Here is a 27131-nt window from a genome sequence, read left to right on the forward strand (position 1 = left end):
AGGTATCTCTGGTCTGTGCTATGATTCTTCTGAGAGCCTCAGAGTTCAGTCTTAAGGTGTTAATATCACATTAGTTGTGCTAAGACTAAGTAAAGGACGGACTATGTACAGTGTATGGAATGAAGCATGACCTTCCCTGCACACTGCCGCCAAACACGTTGTGCCAGCATGAAGTAGGATACTGAGGAAGAAATGCAGTTGCCAGGAGTCAGGTAACCAAGAGCTAAAACATACGGTGGAGCTGAGCCTGACCGTGAAAAAGCAGGAAAAGTCTGGATCAATTCAGGAACTGTATTAGTCAGGGTTCACCAGGGAAACTGAGCCAGTAGGATGGATACTGATTATAGACAGAGATAGAGGAAGTGAGGAATTTATCATAGAAATTGGATCATGAAACTATGGAGGTTGACATGGCTCACAATATGCTGCCTTCAACCTGGAGAACTAGGAAAACCAACAGTGTAAGTTCTGATCTGAGTCTGAAAGCCAGAGAGCCAAGAGAACTGAGGTCTCAGGACATCAGATGATGCTATACTAGCTCAAGCAGAAAGAACACATTCTTCCTTCCTCTGCCTTGCTGTTCTACTCGGGACCTCGACAGGTTGGATGATGCCCAGCCACATTTGGGAGTCCACTGATTCAACTGCTAATCCACTCCAGCAGCACCCTCACAGACACACCTAGAAATAATGTTTTATCAGCTATCTGGGCATCCATTAGTCTAGTCAAGTTGACACATAAAATTAACCATTGTAAGCATAGATATGAACAAGCCAACTTTTTCCTAAACATGTTCAAAGATAGGAAAGAGATAGAGAGTAGATTAAACCTGCTGTGGTGTGGTCTGAGGACCAGACATATAGACAAGATTTATGTGGTATATGCACATGTGAGAGAGGAAGAGAGAGAGATACACCAAGAGCCTGGGGGTGCCTGGGTGGTATACAGTAATCCAAACACCAACTGAACGTGAAATCTTACAAATAGAGGATTTTAAGTGCTTATCAAAACACATTCTTTCACTGAGAGACTTTTACAGAATTCAATCACACCTAAAGATGGAAGTAAAGTAAGCATTGAAAAAAAAAATTTCCTGCATCCACATGATAAGATATCAGGGCTTTCCAGGAAGACTAGAAATACTTGACCCACAGAATGCTAATGTGGACAGCAGGCCACTGGAACAGCCAGCAAAATACTGGTAAGTGGCACATACCAGCCCAACTGTGAATTTAAAGGAAAGGTGTGTAACAGCCTGGATCTAAAACAGATAAGAAAATAAAACATTGCCAGAGCACAGCATCAAAACTGCAGCCAAACTTGCCTCAACTTCTCTGTCACCTGCAAGACCCCTTCCTGTGTGTAATCAACAACAAACAACTAGACACTGGACCTGTATGCATGAGAAAGGAATAGAGACAGAGAACACAAAACTTAAATGCAAAAGCCCATAAAGACATTTACAATGCATGTATGCTTTGAGAAAACATATTACATGCTGCAAAAATGTACAATGATTAAATGTAAATAAAAAAAGATTACTTACAAATCAGAACGTTGCTGTCAATATCTATGTAAGCTTTCTTCCTTTAAATGTTATACTTAGACAAGATTCCGTTACTATGGCTAAGATGAAAGCTACAAAGATGTTCATTCATTTGTTCATTCACTTAATTATCATATATTGGTGCACTTAGTAGATGTCTGGCACTTTTCTAGGTACTTTATTACAGTCACTGTTGATTCTTGGCATTCTTTTTTATTTTTTTTATTTTTTTTTTTTTGGAAAGGTTTTTACTATAGGGCGCATGCGCTCACCAGATAGAGAGAGACAGAGAGACAGAAAGCGAGAAATCACCCCCCAGGGGGGATGGCCATGCCACAATCCCTTCTCCTCCATTCTCTTCTTGGGATCTTGGGCACACATGTACATGTGCCCAGCATGAGTTTAAGCCACCAGGTCCAGAACTCGAACCGCGGTCGACTACATGGGAGTCCAGTGACATAGCCATTACTCTAACTGCTGGTCCTCTTGGTATTCTTCAAGGTTATAAAGCCTCTTCTCTTTTTTCCATACTGAAAACAAACAAACAAACAAAAGCCCACTGAGTTGAAGTTACTACTCACTGTCACAGCTACTATCTGGTTGAGGACTTAATGCTAGATCTCCTGATCTGGGTCTCCTGACCAGCCTGCATGCAAAGGACTTTGGGCTATACTCTGTAGGGCAATGCTTCCCAATGCTTTCAATTGATTCTAAATACAAATCCTTTCCATAGCATCAGAGCTGCCAAAGAACAAAAATTATATATTCTACATCAGATCTCATTTAAGAAATATCTTTAAAATGCCACCTATGTGGCATGCATTAATTTTAATGTTGAGTTCTAATTCTCAAGTTGCTCAAAGAGGAAAATATAAGTCAAGAAATAAAAAGAAAATAAGGTAAAATTACACCACAGTGTGATAGGTCAAATAACGGAAGTGCTAGAAACAGTATTGATCAAAGTTGACATGATGACTTTAACTCCAGGATCAAAAGGAGAAACAAATCATAGAAAACAGTCACAGAAAAGGTAACAATTAAGTTTAGTCTTGATTTTAAAAATAGGAATTTCCAAAGAGAGAGAGAGAGAGAGAGAAAGAGAGAAAGAATATTCTTTTTTTTTTCTTTTTTTGGAGAGGTTTTTGCCATAGGGCGCGTGTGCTTGCCAGACAGAGAGAGACAGAGAGACAGAAAGTGAGAAATCACCCCCCAGGGGGGATGGCCACGCTGCAATCCCTTCTCCTCCATTCTCCTCTCGGGATCTTGGGCACGCACGCACACGTGCCCAGCGTGAGTTTTAAGCCACCAGGTCCGGGACGTGAACCGCGGTGGACTACATGGGAGTCCAGCGACACAGCCATTACGCTAACTGCTGGTCCCGAGAAAGAATGGAATAAGAAGAGAGAGAGAATCTTCCAGACAGGATCATCCTTGTGGATATTAATCTTGGTATTCTGTGCAAAGGCGCCAAAGTGTGAAGGCTCTGGCTGCAGAAACTGCAGAGTATTGTTAGGGCTGGAACGGGGCATGAGGGGTGGGATGGGAACAAGGGTGGAGGAGTTCCCTGGGGTTACACAACAAGGGACCTGAGAGGCAGGTATGGAAGTGTGCTGGATCACCTGGAGCTTGTTCATGGGCAGATCCAAAAACTGAAGTAGGTGACTTCTCATTCCCATGTAAGGGCTCACAAAACTCCTGGGAAAAATACTTGAGCCCTGTGTACTACTGGGGTTTGAACATGTGCAAATATGTCTGACATGACATCAAAATACAGAATACAAAATAGAGAAACTAATAAAGAAAGTTACATCAGGGACAAAGGGGGATGACTAAACTGAACAGCAGAGCCTGAGGATCAGCATGCAGAGTGTGTCTAGGCATGGTGTGGCAGCCCATTCCAAAATGAATCCTAACTTAGGCCTCAAGTTCAGCCCTTAAAAGCCTTGCAACTTCAGCCCTTGCTATTTTGCCCTGAAACAATCAGATGCCCTAGCCTCCTGGAGAATGAGAAACAAGATGGAGAAAGAGGTTCCACACATGTGCTTGAAGCCATGTGTGTCTTGTCAGCCCCCTGACTACCATCACACAGGTGAGCCTAGGGCAAGACTTGCAGAAAACCACCCAGTTTAACCCAAAGTAGGTGGCAGCCCTGTGAGATAATAAACAGCTGTTGTTTTAAGCTATTACATTTTGGATGATTGGTTACACAGCAAATGACAACTGAAACAACATCCTGTTTATTTTGCTTCTTTCTCATGGGTAACAAGAGGGCTGTCACATAAAAAACATGACTTAGGGGGAGGAAAGAAGGATAAAGGGCAAAAAGTTGCTGCCAGTCAAGTCTGTCCTCTGTAAAAGATTTCCCATAAGTTCCAGCCAGTATACAACTCGTTGGCAAGTACTGGGTCATAGACTGTAAGGGAGTCTGAGGGGATGAATTGGGTGCCTGAGAAAAGGTGGGAGGAGCATATTCAGTACGTATGTACATGCAAGTGTTGAATCACTGCTGTTGGCAAGAGGGAGCCTACTGAGGGCTATGTGCAGGGAAATATGATCAGAGTTGCATTTTAGAAAGACTTCTCTGGAAGATGCATAGAGGAAAGATCAGAGGGATTCAGATCAGAGGCAGGAAGACCCGTTAGGAGGTTGCCGTTTTCACTCCCAGCAAAAGATGATGAGTCTCTAAGGCTGTGACAGGGGAAATGGAGAGAAGAGGGTGTTTAAAGGAAGCTCCCAATCCACTTGATGTAGGGAATGAGGAAATTTTTCTTTGATTACAGTGGTTTGGTGAGTGCTGGAGCTAAAAATATCGAAATTAATAATACAAAGAAATAACCCTGTCTGGAAGAAAGACAAAGAGCTCAACACTTCATATAAAGTGAACTTTTGTAATTGTCAATACTTACGTTCTGTCATCACTGCAAACATTGTATTAGCACTCACTGAACCTTTACTCCTGGAGGAAATAGAGGGTTAGGTTTCGATGAACCTCTGGTCACAACATTTTCATCAACTGATCAATACACAACATTGCTTTATGTGTTTCTGTTTGAAGACACTTCCTATTATATATATTACTGATTTATTAACACTGAATACACAGCACTATAACTCAGGCCTGAATGAAGTTTGTCTAACATACATGATTTCTCCATAGAAACACTAGACAGCACTCGAGCACTACATTTGAGGCACACTTGAAACAATGAAGTAACAAAAAAAAGCACAAAAATACAAAACCAAACATGGCACTAAGTCAACCACAAAAAGACACTAGCTTACAGTAGGAGAACTGAAACAAGGTGTCACTGTGAGGCAGGGTGTCACTGTGTTCAACTCAACTGGAAATATGCTAAATGACAAATTTGTCACCACTCCTCACGTGTCTAGAAGTGACCACATAGTTATCTCAAGTACTGATGTGGGGATTGCCAATAATTGTCTTTTTATGATACTATATTTTAGCTAGGAGACACAGTCACAAATACAGAATTAACAATACTAAGGATCAACTGTATTTAACTTGAGTTGCTCTTGGGAATATCTAAGAAAACAATGGAATAAATCGGCCTGGAGACAGGAGAAAGATCTCTGGGCTGCAAGTCAGATAGGTCAGTCCTCTGCTCAAAACTCTGTAATGTTCTCTGGTAACTCTGAGCAAAAGCCAAAGTCCTTACCAAAGCCCACCGAGGCCTATATGACCTGCACACCCCTCATTTCCACTTGATCTCATTTCATACTAATCTTCCCCAACATCACTCTGCTCTGGCCTCACTGGTCTCCTTTCCATGTCCTTGAACATAATAAGAATGCATATCAGGGCATTTGCATTGGTGGTCCCTTCTGCCTCGATGTTCTTCCCATGGGGAGCTGAACATCCTACTCCCCTAGCTCCTTCGGAGCCTTTATCAGGTATCATCTTCTCAATGAGCTCTACTCTAACCACCTCTCCAGACTCGTGACTTCCTTCCCATATTATACTCAGAAATTCCAATACTGCTCACCCTGCTTTGCTTTTCCTTTTTTCTTTTAATATATTATATAATTGTCCTATTTTATTATTATATTTGTTGTGTATTGTCTTCCCCCATTTTACCCAGCTACTAGAATGCAAGCTCTATGAAGACAGAAACTTTAGCATAATCTGTTCAGTGTTATAGCCCAAGAACCTAGGATAGTGGGGGACACATATAGATTCTTTGCAATCTTCGTTAAATGAATGAATAGGTGAATGAAAGAATTACAAAATCGGGTGTATAGATTATACTCACAACCATAAGTGCAGTGTAAGAGTACTCACAGAGAATGAACTGAGAGGAAGCCTGGCCAACAGGGGGAGTATCTATTTATTTATTTATTATATTTAATCACTGGGGACCAGCAGATGGAGTAATGGTTATGCGGTTGGATCTCCGTATAGTTGACCATGGTTGAAGTCCCAGACCCAGTGGCTTAAAACTCACACTGGGCATGTGTGCTCGAATTCCTGAGAGAAGAATAGAGGAGAAGGAATTTTGGTATCGCCATATCCTCTGGAGGATGATTTCTCTCTTTCTATCTCTCTGTCTCTCTGTCAAGTGTACATGCTCTTTAGCAAAAATCTCTCTTAAAAAATATATATGCATATATGTATGTGTGTGTGTGTATATATATATAATCTGTACATATATTATACATACTTTATAAGGGCACTGGATTCCCGTGTGACCGACTGCGGTTCAAGTCCCAGACCCAGCAGCTTACAAATCACACCAGGCACATGTATGCATGCGCAAAATCCTGAGAAGATAATGGAAAAGAAAGGATTGCTGCTTTTCCATTCCCCCTTGGGAAGTGATTTCTTACTTTCCTTCCCTCTGTCTCTCTCCAACAAGTACATACATCCTATGGCAATAATAATAATAAAATAAAAATAAATAAATTACTGTACCTCTTTACAGAATACAAACGTTTTTCCCCAGCATGAATACAGTACGTATTAGTCAAGTCATAGATATTACCGTGGACATTATCATCAACAAATAATTTTTTCTTTTGTTTCTGTTGAACATTGTTCTTTTTGTCCCCCTTGATTGAGAGCATTTCTGACAAAGGCAACTAGTACAAAGACCTTGAGAAAAGAAACAGCAAAAATCACAAGTCAATCAATATGGCAGAGGGGCAGATGTGAGATGACATGGGCAGGCAAGAGCCAACTGGGTGAGCAGTGGCTACTCCACACGTAGCTTAGAGAACCAGGCGAGGGGATTCAGAACGTCTTGAGAGTCCTGAAGTGCCTTCGAGGATCTCTCTGGCAGCAGCAAAGAGAATGGATTCGAATGGGGAAAGAGATACGAGGACCAGATAGAAAGCTGTTGAAGTAATCCATCCAAGACATGAAAGTGGCCTAGAATAAAGTAGTGGAAGTGGGGTGGGAGAGAGAGAATGGAGCACAATTGAGAGGCCACTTGTGACATTACAAGTACAAGGCCAGTTACCGGTCAAGGCAGAAAGCAGCCTGAGTGGGTGAGCAAGTTAGGGTAATGAGGTGGAGACAGCAGGCAGAGACTTATATTTTGGCTCTAGGGAGAAAAAATTCAGGGTTAAAGTGGGGCTTGTCAGGGTGTGAAGTCGGCAATGTCTGGAGATTAAAGGTAGTCAGAGCACGTTTATAGAGCTACAAAAGGACTTTTTTTTAGTCAGATACATCCTTCAAAGTGTCTGCCCAATTCTTTTTCTTACCTTTATTTTTTTTCTTTTTTACCTGCATGAAGACCTGTTGTTACCGATAGTGTCTTTAATTAAACTGTGAACAAGAAATGCTAGCAGCAAGAAGATACTGGGACGTACAAAAACAAACACTTCAACAGTTCAGACTTATTCCTATCCAAACATTTCTTTGGAAATGATTTGCTTTTTTCCAGTCTATGACTTGTAAAAAGGCCACACGGTATAAGCAGATCTGTTACAGCTACAGAGGGCAGAAGGTTGGATGAAAAATTCAATTAAAAACCCTGCCTTCCTCAGCTTGATAATGGGTTTGACATTTGCGGAGAGTTCCTGAGCAACAAGCCTGCCGTTGAGAACCCCCCAAACTGGGAAGGGCTCTTTGTTGCAGAGTAAGAAAGCACCGAACAAAAGGTCTGAGGCAGCACAGCCTTTTTATGTTTACAGGGACCTTGCCTCAGCCACATCAGCCTCACGCACATCACCCTCTCCTCTACACTCTCAGTAGACAGTACTTTGGACAGCTCCTTCTAGGTGAATCCAAGAGAAAAAACCTCACCTATGCTGCCTTGGGGCCTGGTAAAATAATTTCTCACTCAGATATTGCAAAATCCAAAGAAACTTCCTGTTACCTCAAGATGTTGCAAAGTCTTTGACTAATTCTCAAAATATGAGCATGTTGCCAGCATAAGGGAAGTGTTTTCCAAAGAAATTCAGTCAGACATTTCCCTTGCAGTTTGCAAAATACTTTAGACACATGAGATCTTACTGAATTCTCACAAAAATTCTCTATTTTTCCCATTTTACAGATGAGAAAAAAAGAGATTCAAGTCATATCTTTTGACTCCTGGTTGATTGTTCTTTCCATCATTCCACATTACTTCTGAAATGGAATACAATTAAAAAAAATTGGGGTGTCATAACTTGCAAAATGTATGGAAAGACTACTCTAAGATTTGGACCAGGTAGATCAAGGTGAGGGTTGATCTGAAGCAAAACTGTAAAGGATAACCTTGGAGGGACCTCACTGGATTTTTGTCTCTTACTCTATGTGGCTCCTGTCCCCTACCCTCCAGGATGTTCATTCTGCCCCTTTGCTAAACAAAGCAGCTCTTCTCTGTGGCCCACATGAGTGGCACACTACCCTCTGGCTTTTATGACTCCTTCACTCTCTTCAAAACTTATCTGTCCTTTTCTGTGTGCCCTCCCTCAGCTTCTCTCTAAGGAACTGATCTATTCTAATCTGATCATTTGACATCCTAAGAAGTGCCTTCCACTCTGAGAGTTGTGATGCTCTGCATGGTACTAAGCTATTGAAGATCAAAAGTTGCTCTGGTGTTATCAGACAGCATTTCTACTTTGACAAGGGTTCTGTTGACTCAGCAAGAACCCCACAGCGATGTGAGAGTGTCAGACCCTGCTGTAGCTATTAGGTGCAGATATGACCACGCAAGACCTGAAACTATTTCCAGCCTCCTTCAATTGGAGCACCACTCATACATTGGTCTGACCATGATTGTGGCCAATAGCCAGAAATATCACCCAAAAGAAAAATAGCCCATAAAATAGAGGAAAGCTAACCCAGACAGTGCCTCAGTTTTTGAGTTTCCAAAGGCTCAGCGTAGCTGTTTCAGTCTGGAGATACAAAGGCCACCTGAGTGAGCAGTGGTACCTTTCCAGATACTAACTGTGGCTGGTCATGACTGGCCTAGCCAGATGCTGGCCAAAAAATTAACACCTGACAAGACCTTGGCAGCTAGAACTGGCTCTGGTGAAGCAGTTTCCTGAAATAGGAACAGATTGAAATGGCAGTGATATAAGCCTGTCTTAAAGGATGCCAAGTCAAAGTAGAATTGACTAAATTTTGTCACTTTCCGAATACTGAAGGAGATCTTGAGATGGAGAATGAGCTAACAGGGAAAGCTGCTGGACTGGTAGAGTGTTCCAAGAATAAACAAGAGAGAGAGAAACAAGCCAGAGAGTTACCAATGAGATTACAGAGGTCCACACTTGTTTTCCAACCAGAAGGCTGGTAGAATATAGACTCAGGTTGGACGGTTAGGGTAAGAGTGGACATCATCCCAAGACATCTCTAACATAGCTAGTATTCCTGTGTGGCTGTCATCTTATTAGGGAAAATGTTCTCTAACAGGCATCTTTACCCCTTCCTCCAGGACGTGGTGACACTCCCTCCATCCTTCCAGGATATGATATGACATAGTTCTTGCTGACAGTCAGTGCTAAAACAGGTTACTGTTGCTGGAAAGACTCAGCCAAGTAGAGACGAGGAACCAATGTAGATATCCATCCTGCAGGAAGACACTGATGCTGCAGGGCAAGGCTAAGGCAGCCCTGACTCTGCTTCTGGGTTCAATCATGGCACTGCAACAGATAGCCCAAAGCCAACTGGAGAGGACTTCAGGGTTTATCTGTTCAGATGGGAAATATGAGATGTAAATGTATCCTTACAGCTCAGCGATCCAGGAGCACAACACTCCAGGGACCTGTGGGCAATTCTTTCAGCTCATCCAGGGTGCCAGAGACATACAGGAATATCTCCTTCATCCAAGGCAGACCACAACCCTAGAAGACAAAGCTCAGACAATAGAATCTGTCCCATACACTGTACTGTTTTTTCTTGTCCTCTGAGAAATATAAGCACCACTTTTCTTGTACTCTGAGAAACATAAGAACTACTTCCATTTTTGGAAAGGAACCGTAGAGACCAAGGAACACTGGGAAGGAAACTGACTGATCTCAGAGTTCAAAGGCCTATGTTCCAGTCTCAGTCACTTATCAGTGGACAGCCTTGGGCAATTCACAAACGCTCTTAGGGTTTCTTCTGGTTTCTGATCTTCAAAATGCAGATAAGAAAATCTGCCTTGCCAGCTCACTGGTCTGCCCTAAACTCATAGATGGTGCTTAGGAAACACTAACAGCACAATGTACTTGTGAGCTTTTTATCACCTCACAGACCTACGGAAATTAAATGATCCATGGTCTTAGTATTGTTTTAGTTTTGGCATCTCCACTGTAGCCCTCAAACAAACATTCAAATGAAAGAAATTTATTTAAGAGATACAAGAAAAACAGAGAAGTGGAAAGAAGAGCCAAGGAAGAGAAGGCAGTCATTCAAGGATGACTTATCGGTCCAGCTACCACGTGCAACTGGAGGCTAATTCCCTGCGAAAATTCTGTAAATGGAGTAGGATGTAGGCCTCAGAGTAATCCCACCTTTCCAGTGAGGGAGCTGGGCTGTTCATCTGCCAGCTTCTCAGTCTGATGGCTGCTGGGGTAGGACAAGGGCAGAGTGGCTTTACAGAGCTCTTCAGAGAAAACCTGCAAACAGAGGGAAGCATAGACTGGCAATTGGAGGTTGGCCAAAGTGTGTTGAAATGTAAGGCCTAAGAATGTGTTTATGGCATCACAGTGGCCTCCACTGCTAGTAACCAGCAGAACTGAGATCCAGACGCAGGTTGGCTAACATCCCAGTAGGGTCCTTCCTACTCTACTGTATCACACCCTCCTCTGACACAGCTAAACCCGCCTGATTCCCCTCCCTCCATGAGTTTCTGCCAGTACCCAGACTGCTTCCTGGCATAGCTGTTTCTCTCACAGGTGATAACACCAATGGGTCAAAGCCAGGAAATGGTATCTCTTAGCCAAACTGTCTTCTCCGGGCTTCTGACACTCGGCCCAGAATACCTAGACATGAATTCACAAATTTGGGGGCCTGTTTCCAGGTGACTATTACCAGGATATCAAACCAGGAAGACACTCTGGCAGGAAGAACAATAATGACCTAGGAAAAGGGGAAAATAAGAAGAGTCTAAAGTGCTTGAATCCAAGTGACGGGACCATCAAGGCAAGAAAAGATACAGGAGATTCAGTACCTGGCTCGGGTACTAAGTCTGCAAGCATGAGCATCCCTTGGTTCGTAGGAGCACATATCTCTGGACATGGCTCAAAAGCCCAGAGCAGACTGAATTTGAGCTGTGCATACTCTCAGGCATAGGAAATAACTCCATTCCCCAGAGGACAAGGGTCCAGCCTTAGCTGGGGAGAATCAAGTGCTGATCTCTCTCCAACTAGGTTTCATAAAGTGGTTTTGGATTACTGAAACCAGTCTGGCCATAGCAGTTCAAAGTCTGGGTGAAAGGAAAGAAACGTGAATTCATTCTCCTTGTGTTTTGATAGTGGGAAGAGAATAAAAGAGAAAAAAAAAATCCTCACAAAGTATTGAGTAAGGAAAATCCTAGGATACTACTAATAAAAATACAACCTGGACCTGGCTTCATTACTGCTGCGAGTCATCGATTCTAAGAGACATATTTATTCACATTTTAACATCTCTGAAATCAAGGGGCACTTGCAGTAAGGATGGTCTCCAGTCGCTCCAAGCCAGATGCTAGTCATGGTGGTGGCATTGTTCACATGCCCCAGTCTCGTCAGAGCTTTCTCCACTGTCTTCACTCACGTACTGAGTTTAACTACCTTTTAAAATGTTGTCAAACCAGAGAGCAAAATGTTGGTAATTGTTGAAATTAAATAATGGATTCATGGGAGTTCATTATTTTCTTTTTTTCCACTTATTCATATGTTTAAACATTTCCATTAAAAAAAGGAAAAATTTCTCAAATATATATGATTCAGCATTGAAATGAAATGCTTATTGTGTCTTCAGAAAGAACAGAACAGTGGGGTGTCAATGTGATATTAGTAAAACAAATATTTGACATTGAAAAAATGACTAAAATTTTGCAGTGTCTTAGATAATAACAAGCAAGCCCTTCCTAGTATCTGAGAAAAAAATTTGCAAGTGTATGGAGCCATGTAATTTTTTTTGTTACTGAGAATGGAGGTAGGAGAAATTGCCTAGGCTGTTGTAATTTATCTTAATATTCTGCAGTAATGTGACTAGTTGAGTCATGATAGACTATCAGTAAGATCTTGTGTAATAGTTTAAATGGTGTATAAAACAATGGGACCTCTTCCCATCACTGGTGTCTTGGAGTCAATAAAACACAGTACTACCAGTGCTGAGTGTTCTCAGCATAGACTATCCAATATAAAATTTAGAAATAACCATATGTAGGGAGAGTTTTTCAGTCATCAAAGTCCTTATGGTAAATATTGTATTTGTCTAGAACAAATGCTTTAATAAGAGAGTATGGTGGGACCAGCAGATGGCATAATGGCTATGTTGCTGGACTCTCACGTAGTCGACTGCTGTTTGAGTCCTGGACCCAGTGGCTTAAACTCACGCCGGGCGCGTGTGCGTGCGTGCCCAAGATCTCAAGAGGAGAATGGAGGAGAAGGGATTGTGGCGTGCCCATCCCTGGGGTGGGGGGGAGGTGATTTCTTGCTTTCTGTCTCTCTGTCTCTCTCTATCTTTCTGATGAGCACACACGCCCTATAGCAAAAAAATCTCCAGTAAAGAGAGAAAGAGAGACAGTATGGTTTCAGGGTTGAGATCACAGCCTCTCAAACTTGACAGTCTAGGTTTTCCTTCCAACTCTTGCACTTATCCGTTGTGTGATCCTAGACAAGTTACCTAAATGTTTCATGCCTCAGTGTTTTCATCTGTAAAAATGAGCATAATGAAATAGGATCTGAAGCTAACCAGGGCCATGGTGGTTAAAGGGACAGATCTCACATGGCCATCTGCACAGTTTGAGTTCCAAATCCAGGGGCTTGAAAAACATCCCAGGAGCACGTACATATGTGCTCAGACTCCTGAGAGAAGAATGGAGAAAGGAGGGACCAGCAGTTAGCATAATGGTTATGTCCCTGGACTCCCACGTAGTCAACCATGGTTCGCGTCCCAGACCCGGTGGCTTAAAACTCACACCGGGCATGTGTGCGTGCGTGGCCAAGATCCCGAGAGGAGGATGGAGGAGAAGGGATTGCGGCGTGGCCATCCCCCCTGGGGGGTGATTTCTCGCTTTCTGTCTCTCTGTCTCTCTCTGTCTGTCTGGCGAGCACACGTGCCCTACAGCGAAAACCTCTATTAAAAAAAAAAAATGGAGAAGTGATTGTAACTTAGCTGTTCCCACTTAGAGAGTTCTTTTTCACTTTGTCTCTCTCTATCTATCTCTACCTTTGTCTCTATCTTTCTTGTGAGCACATGCAGCCTACTGCAAAATAAAATAAAATAAATAAAAAGAAAGTGGATTCTTTTTTTTGGGGGGGTGGGTGCAAGGGGAAAAGGCTTTTGCTATAGAGCACATGTGCTCACCAGACAGACAGAGAGAGACAGAGAGACAGCAAGCAAGAAATCACCCCCCGGGGGATTACTGTGCCGCAATCTCTTCTCCTCCATTCTCCTCTTGGGATCTTGGGCACTCACGTACACGTGCCCGGCGTGAGTTTTAAGCCACCCAGTCCAGGATGCAAACTGCTGTCACCTACATGGGAGTCCAGCAACATAGCCATTATGCTAACTGCTGGTCCCAAGAAAGTGGATACTTCATGATGTTGTATGGATATATGAGGTGATTTCCAAAATTTCATGAAAAAATGGAATTAAAGTTTGAGTTTATTTTGATGCAAAAAAATTCGAAATGTATACAGTTGTTCATGACATGCATTTTCCATGAACTTTTGAAGACTCCTTTTAAGCAAAGAATTAAGATTACTATGTAGGGACAGCAGGTGTTGTGGAGGTTAGGGTGGCTGGAGCCCACATGGCCAACTGTGTGGTTAGAATCCCAGACCTGGTGACTTGAGACTCACACTGGGTGCATGTGCCTGCATGCCTGAAGTCCTGAGAAGAGAATGAAGGAGTATGAATTGTGGTGTGGTCATCACTTTGGAAGGGTTGGGGGGAGACAAAGGATGCTTTCTCTCTCTCTTTCTCTCTCTCTCTCTCTCTCTCTCTCTCTCTCTCTCTCTCTCTCCAGCAAGTGCACGTGCTCTACAGCAAAACTTAAAAAAAAAAAAAAAATATTACTACATGATGTAAAGGAAGTTTTCAATAACTATTAAGCTGTGGATAAGAGAAGAGGAGGAATCTATTTACTCTTGAAAAGGAGACAAATTGGGGATAGACTGGGAATTTAGAGAGAGAGAGAGAGCACTTAAGAGATAATAGATTTTCCTGAATTGTAGTAAGTATTTATTAGGTGTTAGAGTTAAAAGTGGAACTAGAGGGACCAGAAGATGGCATAATGGTTACATCACTGGACTCCCATGTAGTTAACTGTGGTTCGAGTCCTGGACCCCATAGCTTAAAATTCACGCCGGGCACATGTGTGTACATGCCCAAAATCCTGGGAGAAGGAGCAGAATTGTGCCGTGGAACTAGATGAAACAGAGAAAACACATGAGACAAAAGTAGAAGACAAAAGGGACCCTAAAAATTTAGTCCCCAAGAACTCACAGAATGAAATGGGAGGCTGCGGACCTTTGCAGTTCATGCAATTTGAGGTTAGACTTTGTTATACTAGATTCTCCACCCAAGTTAAACCTATAAAACTTCCTCCTTCTCAAAGATGGCAAATTGGTCCCATCTTGGGTACCAACTGCGATCAAGTGGAGCATTGTACTGAGAAGGATTAGGAAGCTGCACTTGGGCTTTTAGAAAGCAGCACTGGGGGGATTAGCAATGTCTGCTCAGGCACTGGAGGATTAAATCACAGAATGACATTTCAGCCTCCTTGGCCTTGGGCCAGGCCTGTTTCCCAGTGATATTAGAAATAAGGTTAAAATGAGCAAAGCTCCAGCACTCCAAAAATCTCTGCTTATCTGACTGGACTAAGACTCTGACATCTGGAAAGGCTCCCTAAGAAGTGTACCCTGAGGTCACAAAACTAGATTCTCTCTAAGCAACTGATTCACAGTTAGGTGATTCGTTCAACAAGTACGGCCACATAGGAACTCTCCAGCCCAAATCAAGTACTCAGGGGGTATCCAAGAAATTCTCAGCTGGTGGAAGGTATAGATAGTCCACCCGTAGGCAGAGAATTGGTAGCAAACAAATGAATTAAAGTGTAAAATCCCTATTGCTGGCTTTGAAAATATTTATTGAAATGTACAAGAGCAGTGGAAAGAGTAGTTTCAGAGTGCAGACAGACCTTAGCCAGCATTCTCTTTAAATCTCTCACTGTACAAAAGAAGAAATTGAGGCTCAAAGTTAACAAGGTATCAGAAGCAGATCTAGAACTCTCAGTCCAGACTGCCCAACCCAGGCCTTCTTATAGGGCATGCTGAGGGATACGACACAGTCCCAACCCTTCAAAGTATCCTTCCCATCCTCTCCTGCAACCTCAGGAGAAAATAGGAAAATTAGGAAATTATCTACTAAACCCAGCAACCCTCTGCCATGTTAGAAACATTCATGTATATTTCTTCTGAATCCAAGTCCAGGGGAATTCTCAAATTGCATCTACTAGATCCCTGTCTCAGAGTTTGTCAATAGACAGCAGAAGAGATTCTAGATCATGTAGCCTTATAAATCTATCTTTCTGTTTGAAATCATAGCTTGTCCCCAAGTCTGTCTCCACTGGCCTACTGTGCCACAAGTGCACTTTCTCCAGAAAATGCCTTTAAATATAAGTGTGCTAATGTGAGGGCGCCTTCCTAACCTATTAACTCTCAATCATGTTTAGGTTTACACAAGTCACAGAGAACAGACCAGGCCACAACCTCAAATGAAACGCTTGCGTTTAATGGTTGGTGAGGATCAGAGGCTGTGCCTTGCCCTTCCACATTAAGGAAGGGGTAGGTCTTGTGGCACTGGCAGCAGCAGATACGAAGCCTTTTATGCTCATCTTTCATCATGGTGTGCAAAATTCACGTGTCACTGTGTATAGCTGTGGTTCATTCTTTTCCACTGATGTATAGTATTCCAATGCACACGGGCGCCACAATTTATTAATGTATTTATAGTTTCAGAGACACCTAGGTTGCATCCAGTGCAAGGCAATAGAATGAAGCCATGATGAGCTCTGTTTATTGTTTTCCATGTCTCCCTGTGCACCGTGCACACATTCCTCCAGCTACGTACCTAGGAAAGGATGCCCCGGGTGTCCTTCGTATGGTGTGAAGCTCTGCAACTGGAGTCTCTACAGTGTTTGCACCACTTTATGGTCCCACCAGTGCACTTCCACTGTTCCACATCCTCACCAACATTTGATATTTCAGAGTGTTTTGTTTTAGACATTCTGGTAGGTTTGTAGCAATATTCCTTGGTGGGTTTATTTTGCATTTCCTTGATATCTAATAAAGTGAAACACATTTTCCCATATTTATTGGCCACTTATACTTCTTTTTTGTGAAGAGTATGTTGAAATCTCTTGCCTATATTTCTTTTGAAATGTCTTTTTTGATGTTTGAAAGAGTTGTTTATGTATGTTGGGCACTAGTCTTTTATAATAATCGTTGAATGTTGAAAGTACCTTTCTCAACTCATAGTTTGTCTTTTCACTTTCTTCCTGGTATGTGTTCTTAAACAGAACTTCATTTTTTTTAGAGAGGTTGTTTTTTTGTTTGTTTGTTTTTTGGGTTTTGGTTTCTGGCTTTTTTGGGGGGGGGTTGGCTATAGGGTGTGTACATGTGTACATTCACTGAAGAGTCAGAGAGAGAGAGACAGGCGAGAAATCACTCCCCAGGCGTATAGCCATACTGCAACCCCTTCTCCTCCATTCTCCTCTCGGGGTTTTGGGTATGCACATACACATGCCCAGCCTGAGTTTTAAGCCAGTAGGACCAGGACTCAAACCATGGTCAAACAACGTGGGAGTCCGCAACATAACCATTATGCCATCTGCTGATCCCAGAAGTTCTTACTTTTAACATAGTTGAATTTATCAGCTTTTTCTTTAGAGTTAGTGCTTTTGGGGTCTTACATAAAAAAGCCTTCCTTGTCCCAGGAAGGTAAGCATATTGTCTTATATTCACTTCCAAACCATTTATAGTTCTGTCTTTCACGTTCAACCCTTTTATCTTTCTGGCATTAAATTTCAAAATATTTCATACTTTTTTGTCCAATTACAGTGAAAAACATCACATCGTGGTTTGGAGCACTGAGTTGGAGGCAAGCTGCCTATGATTGAGTTATGGTGCAACCACTCACTAGCTGTGTAACTCTGTAAACCAGATTTATTTCTCTGTGCCTCTATTTCCCTACTTGTAATTCTATCAATCATAGAGTTTTATAAGAGCTAAATGAATTAATATGAGGGGACTTCAAAAAGTTCATGGAAACTGAAACTAAAGAACTAGTTTATTTTGATGTAAAAAATTTTTGAAATTCATGTATAGATTTCTTTTAATCATATGCATTTTACATTAACTTCTTAATAGCATTTTCTTCTGTTTTTAATTCATTTATTTTTGTACTCCCAACAGAGTCTTGGTGGAGCAATGTACCACCAGTCTCAGACAACAATGGGTCATGGGCACACATGAGGCTGACCTACTCAGAGAGGTCTCTGGACTCTAACCAGGAACCTTCCCACATGGGTCAGCTCCCAGAGCATCACACTTTATTGCTATGCTACCATCTGTCCCTCCACTTTCCATGAACTTTTTAAAATATTTGCTTGAAGGTATGTGTGCTCATGGGAGAAAGAGAAAGGAGGAATGAGAGCTGGGAGACAGGGAGAGCACCACCATGGAGAGTGATCAGGCTGCACTCCCTTCCCCACTTCCCTTTTCAGGATTTAGACAGGCACATCCATGTGCCTGGTGTGTTTTTCAAGCCACTGTGTCTGGGACTCAAACCACATAGTCAACCAAGTGGGATCCAGTAGCTCTAACCACTATGCATCCTGCTGGCCCTCCAAGAACCTTTTGAAAGACCTTCACACATATAAAAGTGCTTAGAAAAAGCATGTCTGGCACATACTCCATGGTTTATAGGGCTCACCTCCATCTTTGCTCTGCCCTTACAGTTCATTCTCCAGGTCACTCCAACACCACAATTATTCTTGCCACCCACCAACAACAGCAAAGAGACAAGACCTCGTGATGTTCTGTGCTGTTGTGATCGATCTTCTGCCTGAAGAGCTTCTTTTCACTGTATGACTTTCTTGCATGTGCCAATATCCATATGCTTCGTTTGCTGTCTGCAGGAACCTCCGCCTCCTACCAAGAGGATGCTCCTAGTTCTGTCGACTTTAAAATCAGAGAGATGTGGAACTCAGCTCTCCCCGGACATTTCTCATGCTCTCTTGGAAGCTAAATAGCTCTTAAAGTGGCAGAAGATATTTCTCAACTTTTATCCATGCACATTTTTGGAGATCCTGCATTATCTGTTTGTGTCTTTTTCTTATCACTGGGTGGCACCTTCAAGACAGCACCATTGGCTTCAAGCCAGAGAAGGAAAAGAACTGACATTTGTTGAAAGAGTTTGAGTTATAAGGGCTTTGCATGTTATTTCATTTCATTCTTTCAATAAGGGTTAGAGGGAGGTCACTGAGGTACAGAAATGCTACAAGTGCTGTATTGGGAACAAGGCCTTCCTGGCTTCCATGTACAAATGTTTTATATCAAGCAGTATCCCACAGAGCCAGCAACTGGTAGACTAACTGAGGAAAACCAGCCAGTCTCACTCTATTGAATGCCTCAAGCATTTTATATTGTTTTCTATTGTTAACCTCATTGGCAACCCTGGTCATTTCTCTGCATACCAGCCGTTGGTTCTGCTCTGAGACCCTAAGCCATTCTTCAAGTACATGCCAGTAACTAAACCTGACCAATCTCAGGCTGCATGTAATGCCTAAAGTCCCTCTTTGAAATCTCAGGCTAACCCCATGGTCTCTCTCCTAAGGATGGCAACTTACAAAGTTTCACAAAGTCCCTTGTCTGGCACAACCATGTGTATGTATACAGGTCAATTTATGTGTGTTTGTGTGGGGACACATGTAAACCAAGACAGGACTGTTACAGTAAGGACTTGATTAATAGGAATGATCACTGCATATAGCTATACAATTACATGGATATGATTAAAGTCGACACAGAACAAAGTTTTATACAGCCTAACTGACTGACATTCACTAACTAGACTATTTTTGCTGCAGTCCCCTGTTTTGGAAGTCCACTTAGATTGATGCAAGTAATGGAAATACTTGTTATTTTCAAGAATTTATGCAAACAAGCAACTTCGAGGTTGATTCTTTTTAACAATGCAGCAGGCTCTAAAGCACTCTGGCACAGTGGTGCTGGCTTAGTGTCTGCAGAACTCAGGGTGCACAGCCCAGGTCTGGAATCCATAAGAAAATCCTCAACAAATGCTTGCTACACGACCAGATGAAAGAATGAACTGGATCTATTGACATGCAGCATGCATGATGTGCATCGTCTTGCCACGGCTAGCTCCAGCCCTGTACCAATGATTACTAAAAGTAAAAATTAGTACCCCGAGGCTGTGTAGGAGCCAAATCATCAGACTCAGTCTAGCAAGCCAACTTAGACTTAATTAGGCAGAAACGTTGACTCAGGCATTTCAGAAATTATTGAAACAGTGAGAGTTAAGATTGCAATCTTTCTTTACAACCCATAATACAGACCTTCACAAGTAGCAAACATTCCATAAATACTAACTGATCACCATTAAGAAATCCAGATCAATCTATTAACAAATGTGCCTTTGCTGTGCCTGTATCAATTAACCGAGGATCCACAAATACATACGTGTGCATCCATACTGCTACCACCTCTGCCTCTGCCTTCACTGTCTGCATTTGTGAGTTGGTTGCTAATGACACCATTCTAAGTCCTATAATTTGAGCAAATTTCTTCTCTTCAAACCCTGCAACTTTGCTTTTCTCCTGGAGAGTTTGGCAAAGGCTGTATTCCCACTTTGTCCTTCACATAGAGGAAATGAGCTATGTCTAGCGAAGAGGAGATATCCCACAGCAGGAACAACACAGGATCAGCAGAGGTGGTCCCAGCTGCCGTGGCCTGCTAAGGTCTCCAAGCACCTATCTCACGCTACCTCTTGCCTTTCCAGTGTGCTTGCAGGAAGTGCTCAGGCAGCCCCTGAGTGCAGCCAGGAAAGACACAGCACCTGGATGGAAAACTGACATATGGACCTACACTCACTAAATTGTTCGATGACTTTTACAGACCTGGAAGAGTATTCAGAATTGCTCCTGGTCGCATAATTGTCAGACAGTTCAAATATAATACAATCACTTCCAACTACCAGTAGGCAAGCAGCAGATGGATAAACAAGCTAATGCTTAGACTTTAGGTAGAGTTACGAACTGAATTGTGTCCCCTCCCCCAAAAAATTTTATATGATAAAATTCTAACCCCAGTACCTCAATGTATGGCCACATTTGTACACGAAGATTTTTAAATAGGTAATTCTGTAAAATGAGATCACTAGGGTGGAACTAAACTCAAAATGATTGGTGGACTTATAATAAGACATTAGGGGGCCAGCAGGTGGCGTGGTGGCTAAGATGCTGGACTTCCACATGGCTAACCACAGTCTGAGTACTGGACCCGGCAGCTTGAGAACCAGTTGAGTGCATATGCGTGTGTGCTCAAAATCTAGAGAGGAGAATGGAGGAGAAGGGATGGTGGCATGGCCATTTCCCCTACAGGGTGACCTCTCACTTTTTTTCTCTCTCTCTCTGCCTCTCTCTGGCAAGTGCACACATCCTATGGCAAAAGCCTTTTTTTAAAAAAAGATATTAGGATACATACAAATAGAGAAAAAAGATCATATGAGGACACTGAAAAAAAAGATGGTCAAGGAGAGAGACCTCAAAACAGCCTGCAGATATCTTAATCTTGAACTTCAGTCCTCCAGAACTGTGAGAAAATTAATTCTATTGTTTAATCCCCCCAGTCTGTGGTACTTTATTATGTAGTCCTAGCAAACCGATGTAGGCCACAAAGACTCTCCGGTTGGCTGTGGCCATTTCCAACCATGGCCAGCATCATAAACAGCCACCAGGGGCAGAGTCACAACTGCTGAAGAACAGAAGTATTAGTGGAGCAACGCCCTGTCCTGCACGTTTGCTATTCCCAGTACCTCTCTATCAGTTTTCGCTTGCTGCATGGCAAGTCGCGTAAAACTCAGCAGCTTAATACAGCAACCATTCATTTACTCACAATGCTGGGTCGGTAATGTGGGCTGAAATCATCTGGACAGCTCTTTCGCTGGCCTCTCTAGAGGCCATGGGCATGGTTGTAGTCCTCGGGCAGCTTGTCCAGGGAGCGATGCTAGAAGGCAGCCTCACGTACACACCTGGCAACAGGCACTGCTGCTGCTGAAGCGCCTGGTACTCACGCTCCAGCAGGCAGGTTGAGCCGCTTCCCAGTGCTCTCAGTTCAACAGTCCAAAAACACAGGAGCAGAAACTGCAAGGCTGAGGCCCAGATTCAGAACTTCATCACTGTCAACACGTTTCTCTGATTAAAGTAAGTCTCATGGTCAGATTCAATGAGAGACTCAGAGTGCCACTTCCTGGTGGGGAGAGCAATAAAGTCTCAGTGCCAAGGTGTGTGTGCGCAGAGTGGGAGGAGAGTCGCAACCAGCGTTACAGACACGTTACCGCATTCCCGTTGGCTGAACATCAGGCTCATTTCCCTGATTACAAGGCAGGTGCGTGCTCCATCCCAGGCACATGGAAGAGAGGCTGAGCTCATGTGGGTGTGACTAAAGGACTGCAACACTCATTCATCCATCCCCTGTTCCTCAAATACGACACTAAAACCTACTCAGGAATGTAACGGTGAATATCATACAATGCCCACCTTCAAGGCAATGTCACTTACAGGGGTCACAGAGGCACAAGTAGGTGAATCGAAACAGAATTGTGTACAGAGTGGTCAGTTCTAGAGAGGAGAAAGTCAAGAAAGGTTTCATAAAGGAGGGATTCTTGCCCTGAGTTCAGGACGATGAAGTGCTTGCCAGGCAAAATGGGATAAGAGGGGAGAGGCTTGAGGGAAAAGGATCCTTAAGTCGAAAAGGTAGTACCATGTAATGGCAAGGTACAGAGGAGACTTCTCTACCTCATACTCGGGAATGACAAAGAGGCTTTTCCAATTAGAGTTGTGTGGTTGCAAACAATAGATCATAACTCTGACCAACTGAAGCAAAAAAGAGAAATGTATCAAAAGCCATGTAGGTGTGCTCAGGGTTGAAAGGGGCTGGGGAGCCAAGATGGTAACCTGCAGAAATGGGACAGGTCCCAAAAGTGTGAAGACAAGGTCCAGTCAATTGTATTCCTTTCCCTTAAGTGAATGCTACTGACCGACACCTGGATTTCATCCATCCTCCCATCTCGGTCATTCTGTTGCAAGGTCAGGATTTTGGTTTTTGGTTTTTTGGGGGTTTTTTTGTTTTTTGTTTTTTGGGGTTTTTTTGAGAGGTTTTTGCTATAGGGCACGTGTGCTCACCAGACAGACAGAGAGAGAGACAGAGAGACAGAAAGCAGGAAATCACCCCCCAGGGGGGGTGGCCACACCACAATCCCCTCTCCTCCATTCTCCTCTTGGGATCTTGGGCATGCACGCACATGCGCCCGGCGTGAGTTTAAGCCACCGGGTCCAGGATTTGAACCGCGGTCGACTACGTGGGAGTCCAGCAACATAGCCATTACGCTAACTGCTGGTCCCCGCAAGGTCAGGGTTTAGAGAGAGAAAAATATAATTGGCAGAGCTTACTGGATATGCTGCTTCCTGGAGCTACCACGGCTGAGAGAGAATCCCCAGGGATCATTCACAGAGTCTGTGTAGGGATGTCCAGCAAGTACCCACTGTTGTTGCTCCAGGACTCAGAAAGGTAATTCCCCAGATACTGCTAGGAAATAGCGGAAAACTGAGAACACCCCTACAGGACAAGTCTAAGAGCCCAAGTCACAGATACCAAAGCCCATCTGACTCGCTGAGTGAGAGGTTAAACGCCAAGGACTCGGGGACCAGAGCCATAATTAGATCCCATACTGATGCCTGTGGGCCCACTGCCAGCCCCCTCTTAGTCGCAGTACCTATTCTGTCACACAGAATTTTACCAGTTGGATTCAGATTTCTTTTATCTAAACCAAATCAAAAATTCTAAATGAAAGAACTAATTAATTGTGCCTCTGGGAATACTTTTTTTTTAAATGAGAGAAGAGAGCATCCACATGCGGGGAAGAGGAGAGAGAGAAAAAGAGAAAATTTTTACAAGGTCTCATCATGCCACGATCCTTCCGCCCTAGTCTCCTACTTAGCCAGGATCACAGACATTGGTGAGTATGCCCAGCCTGACAACCTAGGCTACCCATGCAGTCTCAGTCAGGGCGGAGCTTCCTCTTACTTGCGCCAGCCATTGGACTGCCTCTGGGAGTACTTCTTTGGACAGCTTGACAATGTCACCTACCTTCCCACCGGCTTTCCTAAGCATCCCCAGAGACTACCCTTGAACAAGGTCGAGGAAGTACCCTCACATACACTCGCACCGCAAGAACTCTACCAAGAAGAGATTCTGTGCATAAAATCTAATCTTTAAAATTCCTCTGACCTAAGAAAACTTCTTTTTCCATAAAATAGCTTCCGTGAGTGGCCAAAAGGAAAGAGCTCAGGAACTTCCCATGTAAGTAACCACCATCTCGGTTAGTATATCAACGCTACACCGTGACTCGAGAGCTCCCAGCCCACCATTCATTCCCATGCAATGCCACTCACAAGGTAAGACTCTCCAAATCGTATCTGCAGAAATGGTTTATCCCCCACTTGGCTAATGTTTGTTCTGATGATACAGAAATTTTCCTTGCTCCGACATCTCCAGACATGACTAATCTGACTTCCGGCCACAGCGCCATCTCCACCTCTGAAAGGGGGAGGATAAATCGGGTTTCTGAGTAGTTGTTTATGGGCCCATGAATTTTGGAGTTCTGAAAAACCAATTTCTAGTCACAGAGACCATTAAAGAATGATAACAATGGTTTATAAACCTTGCTCATCCTATAGGTCTCTCCCTCTGGCTATTCCTTCATATCTTTTAAAATATCCTTGTATTTATTTGGTCATGATAAGCACATTGTTTCCCTGGGTTCTTTATGTCATTCTAGCAAATTATGGAAACTGAGAAGGAGGATATGGGACCCTCCTGTAGTAGCCAGTTGGTCAGAAGAACAGGTGACAGCATGGGACTGAAGACTGCATCTGACGTGGGGGCATTCTTGTGGGATTAAACCTGCGAGGTCTTTGCTAACTGCAGGAAGTTAGGGTCAGAGCTGGGTTAAGTTGTAAGACACTCAGTCAATGTCCACTGAGAACTGGAGAACTGGTTGGTGTGGGGAAAACGTACATATTTGTCATCAGAAGCTTTGTGTAAGTAGGAGTTTTTCCTCTTAAATGCCAGTTCTGTCTCCTTTGGAGGTCCCTCAGAAGGGTCTAGCCCAAACAGTATACAAACCTTATAACCTGTAACTATGTGGGTAAGTGGCAAGAGGCATCTGTGTCCATCTGACATTTGCTTTCTGACACGACTTTTAAAAAAAAAAAAAAAAAAAATCACCTACTTTCACAAAGCAGAAACTACTTGTGTCCATTTTTCAATCTTACACTGGTAAGCCTGCTAAAGAGCAAACTCACAGGCAATTTCTGAAGACTTTTTACCCTTGTATCCACATCCCGCATAAATAGAATAGTCCAACACATATCATAAACTATTGGCAAATAAGTGGTTCCTTTCTTCTATTTGATAGTTGTCTATTCTCTGTAGTAACTATTGTTTCTATGATAACTCTTTATTCTCTTATGTTAGTTCCCCAGTATTTAAAAAATTCTCTAGCCTCTTGTGTTAGTTCTCCAATTCCAAAATGGAAACCACGTGACCTCCAGTCCCTCCAGCCTTTATAATGATAAAATAATCACACAGAAAGTTTCCATTGATTTAATTTTATTTAGCAAATGAATTCAATACTTATGAGGTTCTAGGTATCATGCTAGGGACTGAAAATGTAAACATGATCTCTGCTCCCAACAAGATCATGGGGCAATTCCGAGAACTGACAGGAAAATCAATAGCATAAAGTGATAAGAGCGTCAGCAGAGAAACTCTGAGAATGTCATGAATCATAGAAGAGGGAACTGACTTTCTGTCAGGGAGGAATCAGGCAAAACTATAAAGAGGTGGTAAAAAAAATAATAAACAAGTGAATGAATGGATGCCGGTCTCCATGGTCTAGTAAATGAGCTGTCCTGTGTTCCCTGTGTCCACGTTTTCCCTTCCATCTTGAAGCAATATGTCCAGATTCCACACCTCCCCACCCCCCACTTGTCCTGCCCCTCTCCTAAAGTCTGGAGTCCAGGGATCCCATGAACCCCAAGCCAAAGGCATGGACCACACTGAGAATGGAACTAGATCCTACACATTGGAGAATCTTGGCAGAGGACAGAAAGATGATACCACACCTAGCATGCCGAGATCACTTACCTTGCTACCTACACAACAAGCACTGAGGATCTTAAACACCTAGATTCAATCCATCCCTGTGGCGATTCTGGAAGGTGGATTTTATTCATTAGTTTGACCAATATTTATTGGGTGTCTACCATGTGCCTGAATTAGATATCAAAATGAACAAGATTGGTACTGTCTTTGTTCTGATGAACTTTATCCACAGAGGGCTAAAGTAATTTACCCAAAGACATAAAACTAGTAAGTGTCTAGGGTTTGAACCTCAGCCTTACATTCTCAATACTGAACTAAAACAAGGGCAACATAACCAGAAAATGATGTGTATGCTCTCAGGAGCAGCTGCCTTCAGCAGAGAGAAAAACATTCCATGAAAACAGAGCTTAACTTCCTTCTCTCTCCCCAGGCATTGACAGCCCCAGGCCCAAACAATCACAGTGAACCTTTAATTTTGAACAACACTACGCTCTACCAAAAACTCTCCTCAATTGCATCCTCACAACAATAGAGAATAACAGTTACTGGTCCTCTGTGATACTGCAGTGGGTTGACTAGTGGCCCTCCCACAAAATTCATTTTCACCTGGAACCTCAAACTGTGACCTTATTTAGAAATAGGGTCTCTGCTGATGGAATTATTGGGTTGACGGAAAAGTCATGATGTAGTTTCCTATGTTTTTCTGTGCAAAGATATGTCATGACTTTTCCAATGATACGATCATTAAGGCTATCACAATGAAATCACTCTGGATTTAGAGTGGTCCCTAAGTCCCATGATCCATGTATTTTTAAGAGAAAATAGAGGAAGAGTTATATGCACACAAATACACAGAGGAAAAGCTCACATGAAGATGCAGGCAGAGACTGGAAGACAGTCACAAGCCAGGAATCATCAAGGATTTCCAGCAGCTTCTAGAACCTGAGAAACAAGGAAAGATTTTCCCTTCTTCAGAAGGACTGTAGCCCTTCATGGATTTCAGACTTCTAGCCATCACAACTCTGAGAAGTAAATTTCTGATGTTTTAAGTCAGCAAGTTTGTGATACTTTGTTAAAATAGCCTAGGAAACTAATAAACAATGAGAACCAGGGCCAGCAGATTATATTGCTGGACTCCCATATGGTCAACTGCAGCTCAAGTCCTGGACTCTGTGGCTTCAAAATCATGCCAGGCACGTGTGCAATCATGCCGAAGATCCCAAGAGGAGCATGGAGGAGAAGGGATTGTGGCATGGCCACCCTCACACACAGGAGGTGATTTATCACTTTCCCTCTCACTGTCTTTGTCTCTCTCTCTGGCAAACACATGTACTCTAAGGCAAAAACCTCTCCAAAGACAAACAAAACAGTAAGAACCTTGAGGCTCATGGTTGCTACATAATTGACTTAGGTCACAGCACAGATAACTCAGGGTCATACCTTGGGTTCCCCCAAAAGAAATGAAGACCAGGGTATAGGACATTGATTTGGGAGGTATGGAAAACAGCAACAGGGACAAAGGGAAGAAAGAGTG

The sequence above is a fragment of the Tupaia chinensis genome, unplaced genomic scaffold, assembly GCF_000334495.1.
Source record: "Tupaia chinensis unplaced genomic scaffold, TupChi_1.0 Scaffold000253_1, whole genome shotgun sequence".
In the NCBI taxonomy this organism is placed as follows: domain Eukaryota; kingdom Metazoa; phylum Chordata; class Mammalia; order Scandentia; family Tupaiidae; genus Tupaia; species Tupaia belangeri.